General features: G+C 37.2%; 1 pseudogene; it reads right to left on the bottom strand.

Annotated features, from left to right (window-relative positions):
- Positions 1-7,939: 7,939 nt before the first annotated feature.
- LOC149220438 (cullin-1 pseudogene) lies at positions 7,940-10,183 on the bottom strand (annotated as a pseudogene).
- Between the last annotated feature and the right edge of the window lie 1,340 nt (positions 10,184-11,523).

The following is an 11,523-nucleotide window of genomic DNA, read 5'->3' as shown; positions in this document are numbered from 1 at the left end:
CTCTATCCAACCACTAACACCCAGGACCCGGACGTACAAACTCAAAAACCCATAACACCTTCGACCTAGCACAACCAAAACCTACTTTTACCCTTAGAGCCTCGCTCTATTTATACATTCCCATGGTCCATGGACCATGGGCAGGCTGACTCACTTCCTATTATTTTATATTATTTTTAGATGGATAACACTTTGACTCAATCTATTACATTTTGCGCACTTCGCGGAACTTTTACAATATCATTACCCTAAATCACTGGCTCTAAACCCCAAAACTGTTACGTGGGGCCTTCGCTGCCCAACAGACCCCCAACATAATCATCGTGACTCATCCTGAGTCACTAGTTAGTTTGGCGATACGCACTACCTAGGCTTCGCAGTCCACCATCCCTGTCAGTGGCGCACTTCGTTCTGCGGCTTCCTCTTTGTCTCCTGCAATGATTCTTCTAGCTCCAACTCCATTGCTTCCACTAATTCACACAACCGATGATGCTCATTCTACTCTGCTCGATTAACGCAGAGCACCCCCTTATAGGCTTTTAGCTCAAGCTGGAGTGCCACATATGGGAACGCTTCATGCCAACGCAGCAAGTTTCTAACTTCTGGTCTACTATACGCACTGTCTGCTGTAGCTTGTGTTGCAATTTTCCAAGACAATTGCTGCTGCTCACGAGATCCCAATCTTCAAGGTGTATCAAAGATGACCTGTTAACTGCAATTCCATCATTTGTCGCCATATTTACAGTCTTTCCCTTATCTTTTATGGGTCGTCAGTTAGCCCATGGGTTGGGCAACAACATCTGTACCAGTTCTGCTTCGTGTCTAAGAATTTCCAGTACATCCCCTACCACCAGTGCTGAACTCACCATTGGCCATATTACAACCCTCAGACTTACTCCTTTAGCGTAAATAATGAATAGTTCCATATCTATGGGAATGTACAATAGCTTACTTCTCTCCAAATCATAGATCGTTTGGTGGATGCCCCATGTGATTTATAAGCGTTTTCAAATTCAAATTCAGTGGTTCCCTCCTTTTCTAGTGTCGTAACGTTAAGCCTGCAGTAGAGCATTCCAGATCGAGCTCCTACCGTGTCTCTTAATTACACGCCGCCCGCTCCCTTTTGCCATAACTCAAACATCTTGTCATGAATAGTGTCAGCAATAGTCACCTCTCTGCTTGTCCACACAGCAACACAGCCCCTTCCAAGCAACTGCGACCTTTGTGACATACCAATTCTACCCACCCCCTGATCATTGGGCAGCTCCCCCATAGACTTCTTTAACGTCCCGCACTCTCTTTCAACTGCCTGGAGTGGTGAGACTGTCCTTTGGTCGGTTAGTCAGGCAGTCGGCCTGCCCGTGTAGAGCTTCAGGTGATTGCCATTTACTCTGCCTGGGAAAGGTTATCCATTCAGCTTGGCAAGCTGGACCACACCCCATCTGTGACTTCTTGGACTACATAGGGCCCCAACCAATGCATTTGGAGTTTTCAGGGAATTTCTCAAACTTGCTGTCATATAGTAATACTAGATCATTTTCTTTGAACGTGCACATCTTGATATGGCGATCATGCCAAGCTTTTTCCCACTGCTTTTGGACCTGCTAATGAAATCCTTCCAGAAACCGTTCCTCCTCAAGTTCTTCTAGTTGCACAATCCTTTCTTCTAGAGCTCCACGGTTTGCCATGCCTGTCGTCGCTGCTATACACAAACTAGGTGCAATGTATTCCATTGGCATGATGGATTCTGTGCCATAAACTAACCGGAAAGGTGTCTAGTCCGTCAACTTCTTGCACATTGTTCGGTATGCCCATAGCACAATAGGCATGTGTAAATCCCAATCGTTTCACTTCACATTACATACCTTTGTCAATGCAGTCTCCAAAATTTTGTTTAATGCTTCAACGGTCCCATTTGCTTGTGGGTGGTATGGTGTACTTTGTTGATGGTATATTTGGAATTCCTCCATGAGCGCGCTGACAGTTTCATTCAGGAAGTGCATCTCGTAGTCGCTCATTAGAATTTTTGGACATCCAAACCATGTCAACACATTCTCAAACAAAAATTTCATAGCTGTAGCGGCCGTGCAGTCTTTAACCGGCTGTGCTTCCGCCCAACAGGTCAAGTATTCTGTCACGGTGATGATATAACGCGTCCCCATATTTCCTGGAGGTGTGATAGGCCCCACAAAATCGATTTCCCATTTCTCGAATGGTTGCAGTGTCACCTGTGGCTTGAGCGGCATTTCATCCCTCCACGATGGTTTCCTAGTCCGTTGACATATGTCGTAGGCCCGACAGTACGCTTTTGAGTCTTGATGTAGAGTTGGCCACCATAGTCCGGCGCGAAGAATCTTCTGTGCTGTGGTGCGTCCCGCATAATGTCCTCCAGCAACCCCCCCATGTGCTTCGGCAAGGATCTATCCTCACTCGAATTCAGGTACATATCTACGTAGTATTTCATCGTTGCCCATTTTGTAGAGATGCCCTGCAATAACAGTAAAGTCTGTTGCACGTATCACCAATTCTTTCTTCTGCTGAATGGAATATCCTTGCGACGCAGTTCTTGTGGTTAAGAAGTGGATTATATCCTCAAAATGGCCATCTGCGACACGTACTGCATAAAGTTTTGCATGAGGTAGACCTTCCTCTAAGTTTGTGGGCTCTTCACTGTTCTCAATTCAAGACAGGTGATTTGGTCTTGCATTTAGGCATCCCGATTTTACGACAACTTCGAAATCATATTCTTGAAATAATAGCAGCCAGGACCATTTGTTGGCTTGTAGGGCCTATCCTAGGTTTAGAAGTGGTTTAGCCGAACAAATCCCACACTACTGACCCTTTCAGCAACAATCCACAGAGCGCAGACTGAAGTCTCACTCGAGATAGTATGGGAGGGTGCTGAAACTAGGTTTCCACACCCTTGGGATGTCTTGATGTGGACTAGCGGGGGGCGCGAACCCTTTGTTGCCTTGCACCCCTTGGTACTGCTGATGGGCTTTCGCGTAGATCATATAGATGCGCTTTCTTAATAATGACGTTATTACAGATCTCATCTTCTTCTTATAGTCTTTAAGCAAACATTTAACAATAAAACCCAATACACGCAATCATAATTCTTAAAGACAATCATAAATTTATAAGTTAAGGCATAAACCATAATATAACTAGTTCCGCAATTTTTCAAAATCAACACAATATTTCAGAACCAAATTATCTTTATTAATATCTTGATTCAGTACAATCCACTTCCTGCCCTACGCACACAGCTACAGGGGTCCATGCACACAACTGTGGACTCTATCAGGCCTTCGCGCACACAGCGGCAGAGCCTCTATCCAACCACTAACACCCACGACCCGGACATACAGACTCAAAAACCAATAACACCTCCACTCTAGCACATCCAAAACCTACTTCTACCCTTAGAGCCTCGCTCTATTTATACATTCCCATGGTTCGGGGACCATGGGCAGGTCGACTCACTTCCTATTATTTTATATTATTTTCAGGCGCACAACCCTTTGACTCGAACTCTTACATTCCATGCTCCACACACTTCGCAGAACTCTTGCAATATCTTTAACCTAAATCACGGGCTCTAAACCCCAAAACCGTTACGTGGGGCCTCCGCTACCCAACATTTCTCAACTCTAAAATGCATTTTTCTAACCTCAGGGGAATCCAAAAACGAAGAAAATATGTTGAATTCTAATCTCAAAACCATTATTACATTATCTCTATCCCAAGTCCATGTGCATTGAGCTATTACAAGCTCTCAATCGCACCACACATTCCTCTACATACTATACTACAAGAATTAAACACAAACGTACAAACAAAATGATGGAATTTGCCATGCTCGGGTTCTTAATTATAATTGACTTTACAAGTGCAGGTTTCTAAAGACAACAACACACTGGAATAAAATGTGATTGCAGTAGTTTACCATATACAGAAAGAGAAATAGACAAACACAAAGACATCTAAATGAATTGCTCATTAATGAAATTTGACATACATAAAATTGGCTCGATATATAATGTGGGCATGTGCATTCCACGCCTCTTGACCTATACCTCTTCTCCTCCCGCTAAATATTCTCCTCTCTTTTTGCTTCTCTATACCTCCACTGCACTCCACTTCTTCTCAAACACTCGTTTCTTTAAAAATAAATCTAACATTGGACAACCAAGAATCACAAGATGAATTATTTTCCCTTCTCCACAAAAATAAGGGAAACTGAAACTATATTTACATTAGGAAATGATTCCTCAAATTTATTATAAAAAAAACTCACTTCCTAATGTAAATATTTACAAAACATTTAAAATTACCCCCATAATCACCATGTGACAACCCCATCACATTGGAAAGCTCTAGTTTTGTCTTCATCGAATTTAGTGTCCCATCTATGCACCTGCATCAAAATTGGACGTTCCTTAAAATTGATAACGTTTTTGAAACAATTCATGAAAATAAAGGTAATATACATGTCAAACAATTTGCCAATAATAATATTTTTTCAATTGGAGGGATCACCCTTAGGCTATTCTTCTATGGATGCATCTCAACTCCATTGATCTTTTCCTCTATTTATCCCTCCATTTCTCTTTTCTTCTCTCTAGGATTTTTTCCTGATGATGGGTCATGGTACTGACTCAAAACATCGAAAACTCAAAATGAATACTAGTGAGTTGCAAGAAGCTCTTCTTTTCTCTGTAACAAGTCTTCTACTTATCACCCAGATCAATTCATCCTCCTTGTATCTTCTCTTCTCTAGGTTCTTCCCAGTAAAAACTCTTCTTGAGCACTCTTATTCCTCATATTTCAAAGTTATTGGTTGTTACATCTTTAACTATGCACTCTTCTTCATTTTTAGAAAAGTTGTTTTGATGTTGGGTTTTGTCTCCATATCTTCATCTAAGAAATTTTCCTACTCCTTCTCCTTTGACATAGCTTACTTTTTACGGTGGATGCTACCAATTAATTCCTGCAAACATGGTTCTTTTAATGACAAAGTGCTCTGGTTTTCTCAATATGGAGGCACTCTCTAGCTACAATGACTAATCAGTGCTAGCATAAACGATAGGCTATAGGATTGTTTTCTCAACTCTAAAACACATTTTTTCTAACCTCAGGGGAATCTAAAAAAAACAAAATATGTTGAATTCCAATCTCAAAACCCATTTATTACGTTATCTCTATCCCAAGTCCATATGCATTGAGCTATTACGAGCTCTCAATTGCACCACACATTCCTCTACATACTTTACTACAGGAATTAAACACAAATGTAAGAACAAAATGATGGAATCTTCCATGCTCAGGTTCTTAATTAAAATTGACTTTACAAGTGCAGGCTTATAAAGACAACAACACACTGGAATAAAATGTGATTGCAATAGTTTACCATATACAGAAAGAGAAATAAACAAACACAAAGACATCTAAATGAATTGCTCATTAATGAAATTTGACATACATTAAATTGGCTAGATATATAATGTGGGCATGTGCATCCTAAGCCTCTTGACCTCTACCTCTTCTCCTCCCGCTAAATATTCTCCTCTCTTTTTGCTTCTCTATACCTCCACTGCACTCCACTTCTTCTCAAGCACTCATTTCTTTAAAAATAAATCTAACATTGGACAACCAAGAATCACAAGATGAATTGTTTTCCCTTCTCCACAAAAATAAGGGAAATCGAAACTATATTTACATTAGGAAATAATTCCTCCAATTTATTATAAAACAAAACTCACTTCCTAATGTAAATAGTCACAAAACATTTAAAATTTCTCCCAGAATCACCATGTGACCACCCCATCACATTGGAAAGCTCCAGTGTTGTCTTCATCGAATTTAGTGTCCCATCTATGCACCTGCATCAAAATTGGAGGTTCCTTAAAATTGATAATGTTTTTGAAACAATTCATGAAAATAAAGGTAATATACATGTTGAACAATTTGCCAATAATAATATTTTTTCAAATGTATTTGATTCTAACTATGGAGTTAATGATGGATGGTTTCCCAAGGAATGAACCATCCCAAGGTTGAATTAAAGAAGTTTTATGGACCATATGTCTTAACCTAGTTACACCAAATATAGCAATATTTTGAATTGAATAATATTATGGATGACAAGCAAAGGATTCACATGACACCTTTTAACTTTGAGATAAAACCATATCAACGGTGTTGATGGATAGTTTAAAGGAATCCTAGTTATCATCATTATAATCGGGGTTTATTTACAAGAGACTTAGAAGCAAAATATGACAAATCTTGGGAACATTTTTTTTGTCAATTAAAAAGAATCAAGCAATTTGATGATATTAAAAACTAAAATTTAGAATTTCAAGATTTGGATACAAAAGTGGATAACATAATACATGCAATGGGTATGGGAGAACATAAATTGGAAAGCTCAATGTATGCCATTCCAATTGGAGGTGTGAATGTTGTTGTAGGGATTAAAAGGTTGAGAACATTAGGTGTGAATTTTAAAGATTACAATGAATTATAAAGATTACAATGAATTATTCATGATATTTGAATTGGAAGGAGTTCAATATGAGCTGGGATCTTTTCAAGCTGTCATCTCTTATAAAATGGAAAAGCCCTTAAAAAAGGGTATAAATGGAATTGTGCTAAAACTGTATTCTATGGAAGTTACAAAAAAAGATGAAAACATTCTTGAGGAATTAAAAGGAACCTTGGAAAAGAAATGTAGGGTCTTCCAAGCATTTCCTAACAGTCTTCCTCCATCTAGAGATCATGAGCATCAAATTGAATTAATACGTGGAATGACTCGTGATTCCATTTTTTTGATGATCAATAGATTCACGAAATATGCACATTTTTTGTGGAGATTAAAGTATATACATAACAAGCCAAGTAATAGAAGTCTTCGTGAAGGAAATTCGTAGATTCCATGATATTCCTATGGTAATAGTAAGTGATAGAGATCCAAAATTCATAGGTAGCTTTTGGAAAGATTTATGGAAAATGAGTGGAATAACTCTAGCAATGAGTTCAACATATCATCCACAAAGAGATGATAAAAAATAAATAGTAAATAGATGTTTAAAGGTTTATCCACAATGTTATTCTTCATATAATAAATCTTAATGAATAAAGTGACATTGTCGGGAAAAATGGTGGTATAATACTACCTATCAACTATTTAGTAAAACGACAACATTTTGAGGCTCTTTATGGATATTTGGGTCCTAGTATATCATATTTCTATAAGTCAAAAGTAATAGCAATAGAGTGTCATATGAATAAGACTAACAAAACTTTAAAAATTCTTAAGGAAAACATTCAAATGGTGCAAAGCACTAAGTACATCAACATTAAAGTGAAAGAAAATTTGAATAGGGTGATTGGGTATTTTGAGACTAAAGTTATGGGCAATCTACACTCAAGCAGAAGAATAATAATAAATTAGCTCTAAAATTTTATAGGCCCTACAAGTAATAGATTAGTTGTAGGATTGAACAAGTGGTGTATGAGCTAAGTTGGCCTTCTAGTCAGGCTATAAGATTTTTCATGCATCTTTCCATTTACACTATAAGGTTTTTCATTTATCCTTCCTTAAAAAAACTTATAAGATTACATAAAGAAGGAATTTGATTCTTGAACCAAAATATGAAAAAAAACACAATAAAACAAAATAAAATCTTCGTATTGACCTAAGAAATAACTTTGATACCACTTATTATCTTCCTTAATGATGAAGATGAATAATAAAAGATAGAAATATATAATAGAAATTATCCTTCCTTTATTTAATTAGAAAAACCCTTTAGTGTGTGAAAACATCATACAATGTTCTATTTGACAAATATTAAACCCCTCCTCATCCAATACTATAAAATAATAAATTCATAATAAAAAAATATGGTAAAAAATAAATTTACCTTCATATTCAAGGGATATATTTTAACAAATCAAGATCTTTTCTGTCTCTTTCCAAAAACTCCCTTTTAATCAAATCTTCAATCCGCCTTTCAATATCCATGAAATCTATCTTGAATAGCCCTTCCAGTTCCTGAGCACATTCACTCGCAAGTACTTTGAGATGTAAAATCTGTTTTGCCTTCATAATCCGTACTATCGATGCATCAATAAGAAAACGTCTGTCCTTATGAATATCCTCAGATGCCTTTTTCTTCTCGTTCAGTAGTGGCATTGGAAGTTTTATCTTCCCTCTTTTATCCGTAAAAGAATGATTGATTTCAAAATCATCAGATACCGTTACCGTGGTTGTATTTGGAGTCTTGAGAAGAATTTTATACTTGTCACATGCCAGGGAATGTAGGAGTCCATCAATTTCATCCTCTGCCAAATTCAGCTGCTGTTTGATGTTGGAATAACTCAACTTTTCAGAGGCATTGAACAACAATAATATTGCTGTTTGGCAAGTTGTTGCTATCAGTTTTATTGATCTTCTATCAAACTTACCAATTATAGTACAGGATCCCAAGGAATATATCCATTTAAGTTTTTGATGTTGGGCTTCTGCGGAATAATAGTCTGTAAATGCTTCAACACATCTAACCATCTCTGGAGGTAAATTAATGTGAGGGCACTTGTATGTTGGCCAAAATTTAGTTGTCAGCACTGCAGCTGTAAACTCTATTCCAAGATGTATATTTCTATTATTTTTAAGATATGTTTCGAAATTACTTTGTCTCTCCTGCGATCCTGTCCAATCCGTTAGCATGCCCGCAATCTGTGACGTTAATTGACCTCCACATTTCTGTTTCAGCTTTGACAATATGCTCTGTTCATGACCAACATTTGCAGTTTTGCCGAACAGAATTCTGCGAGTTAATTTTTGCCTGTAGGACTCAAGAAACATATCTTTATCCCAGATATACTGTACAAATTCCACCACATTTTCAATTATATCGTCCCCGCTCAACTTTTCATGACTGCTATTCTCTTTAAGTACAGTATCACATAGTGTAGCCAGCCATTCTGCACTGGTACTTCCTGCAATTCCTTTATTACAGAACACCTCAAATACCTCTTTCAAAGCCGTTGAAAAAGCAACGTTCTGTTCAGCATATTTCATATAATGGTCACGTAATTCTATAACCTTCCTCACAAATGCAGCCACTTCCTGCAACAATAAACGTTTATCCTTTTTCCCTGCCGTCTGCTTTACAATATCTTCAGCCTGTTGAACCGGTGGTGTTACTTCACTAAAAAGATGTTGTCTAAAAATATTTGCAATTGAGTCCCAACCATTGGGTACTGTATCAAATAAACTCCCCATCATAAAAATATCTGTATATCTATGTTCCCTGAGCAACGCAAGGCATCCTGAATTTTCATCCTCAAGAAAATGTGTCATGTAATGGGAAAACAGTACATGTTTTACTTTGTCTAATACCTTTTGCTCGCTGCTCCTATGCAAATATCTGGCAACTATTTCCTTCTCGCGTATGAGAGATTCATTCACCCTTGACATATAGTCGGTATAGGAATTTTCTAAAATCCATGAAGCAGCCTTCTGAGAATAGAAAGCTCCAGTTTGTTCCAACAGGGCCACTTCAAAATCGTTTGTATAGAAATCCATGTCAATCTCCACAAAAATGCCCACAACATCCTTCAAAAGAGTCTCATTTCTAACTGGCTCTCCTTTACGCTCTTCATCAATAAGACCAAACATTGCATTCTTCACATTCATTTCCCGGAAAACCAGGTCTCGGAAGTACATGATTCCAACTTCTCTGACTGAAGGAAAATGATGCAGAGCGGTGAAGTAGCGATCTAAATAGTCGAAGAAAACGACCATCGAACGGAGCATCGCCTGGAAAATTTTCCAGCGTTTGATAAGTTGTCTCAGCAACAATTGATCATCTGTCTGTTCCCTCAAAGCCGGTAAAACAATTGAGGTGATGTACTCTTTAATGGAATCCCTGTATCTATTATAGAGTTCCGGTTTCTCGCGAATATAGTAGACGACAGTGTAAATAGCCATTTTGTCGTCCACAGGCACCTCAAAGTTGACATCTGCTTTTTCCAACCGGGTTCTTAGCTGTAGAATAGCTTTATAAACAATAGACCAACCTTCTTCCAGATCAACCCTATTGTTCTTGGCCCTCTTCACAATAGCCCATCCTTCCTCCGCGTACATGATACTGCCACTGCTCGTTGTCATTTTGAAAGCAAAGCCAACTCTTTTCTTGAGGAGCGAATACTCGGTGATCAGAAGTTTGACAACACACTGTGCGCTGCGGCAGAATGAAGATGGAGAATCCGTTTGTGATGAACGACTGCTGGCAACTTTACATTTATATCATCCTAAGGGTAGGTTTTGTGGGCCGCTCATATGAATGTATAACGGTCACGTAGTCCGAGGAGTGCCCCTTTGAGTCGGCCTTTCAGCTATGAGCATTTTTGGGAGCTTTTGCAGGATCATGATATTTATATATATTTCCTTGTTCCTTGCAAATAAAATTTTAATTTAATATTTTGAAATTTTCTTTTTGGGTGGGTCTAATGGGTAATAATTTAATATTTTGAAATTTTCTTTTTGGGGGTCTAATAGGTAACAGTATACTTCAAAACTAGAGTGGGGCAGAGTATGTATTCATAATATTTTGAAATTTTCCTTTATTAGTGACTGTTTTTCAAAACAACTGGTAGAGTATGTATGCGGAGGTGGGTCCCTTGTCCCACAAACAAAGGGGGTCTCATACACCAATTTGGTGTCTGGCTTGGTCATGACGTTAAAATTGGAAAATAATAATAATAATAATAATTATTTTTAAACCATTTGTTAAGAATATTGCAAATTATTTTAAGAAGATATTTTCATATTATTTTTAATTAATTGAAGAAAATCGTTAACAATATTATATAAATCTTAATATATAACAAATCGAGTCAATATATATAACCGTTATGGATCTACCAACGGTTAAGAGGGATCCAATCTTTTTTCATGTTAAAATAGGTTTGCAGATTTGACCCATACTCACTTTTGGGTAAATCCAGAATTAAGATAGATCTAGCCTAGTTTAATTACTAATTATAATTATAATTATAATTTTTATGTTTATGTTTATGTTTATTTTATATTTACTTTTATATCTCCACCCTACTAAGTTGGGACACCTCTAGATGCAATAATTTTATATTGATTATAACTATAATTAATTTTATGTTTATTTATTTTAGTTTTATATAACTATAAATTATTTTATTTTATTTTTACTTTTACATCTCTACGGATGGAGAGCACCTCTCCACACAATAATTTTATATTAATGAGAATAGTCATGTAGGAGAGATATTTCTTATTAACATAATGAACGATAATTGGTTCTCAATCTTTATTGAGCATCCACAAGGGACTATGTGCTTGTTCTATTTTCAATATACTGTGAACCTTATGTAAAAGAGAGATTACCCACAAAGTACTATGGTCTTCTTCTACAATATATCACAATCCCTATTTTTATGAAAATGGCGGAATCCACAAGTGATTGGGGAACC

The sequence above is a fragment of the Pinus tabuliformis genome, chromosome Q (genome assembly GCF_031772625.1).
Source record: "Pinus tabuliformis cultivar Carrire ecotype Pingquan chromosome Q, CPIR1, whole genome shotgun sequence".
NCBI classification, from domain to species: Eukaryota; Viridiplantae; Streptophyta; class Pinopsida; order Pinales; family Pinaceae; genus Pinus; species Pinus tabuliformis.
The sequence above is the reverse complement of the archived record's forward strand: the minus strand, read 5'-3'. Positions and strand labels throughout refer to the sequence as shown.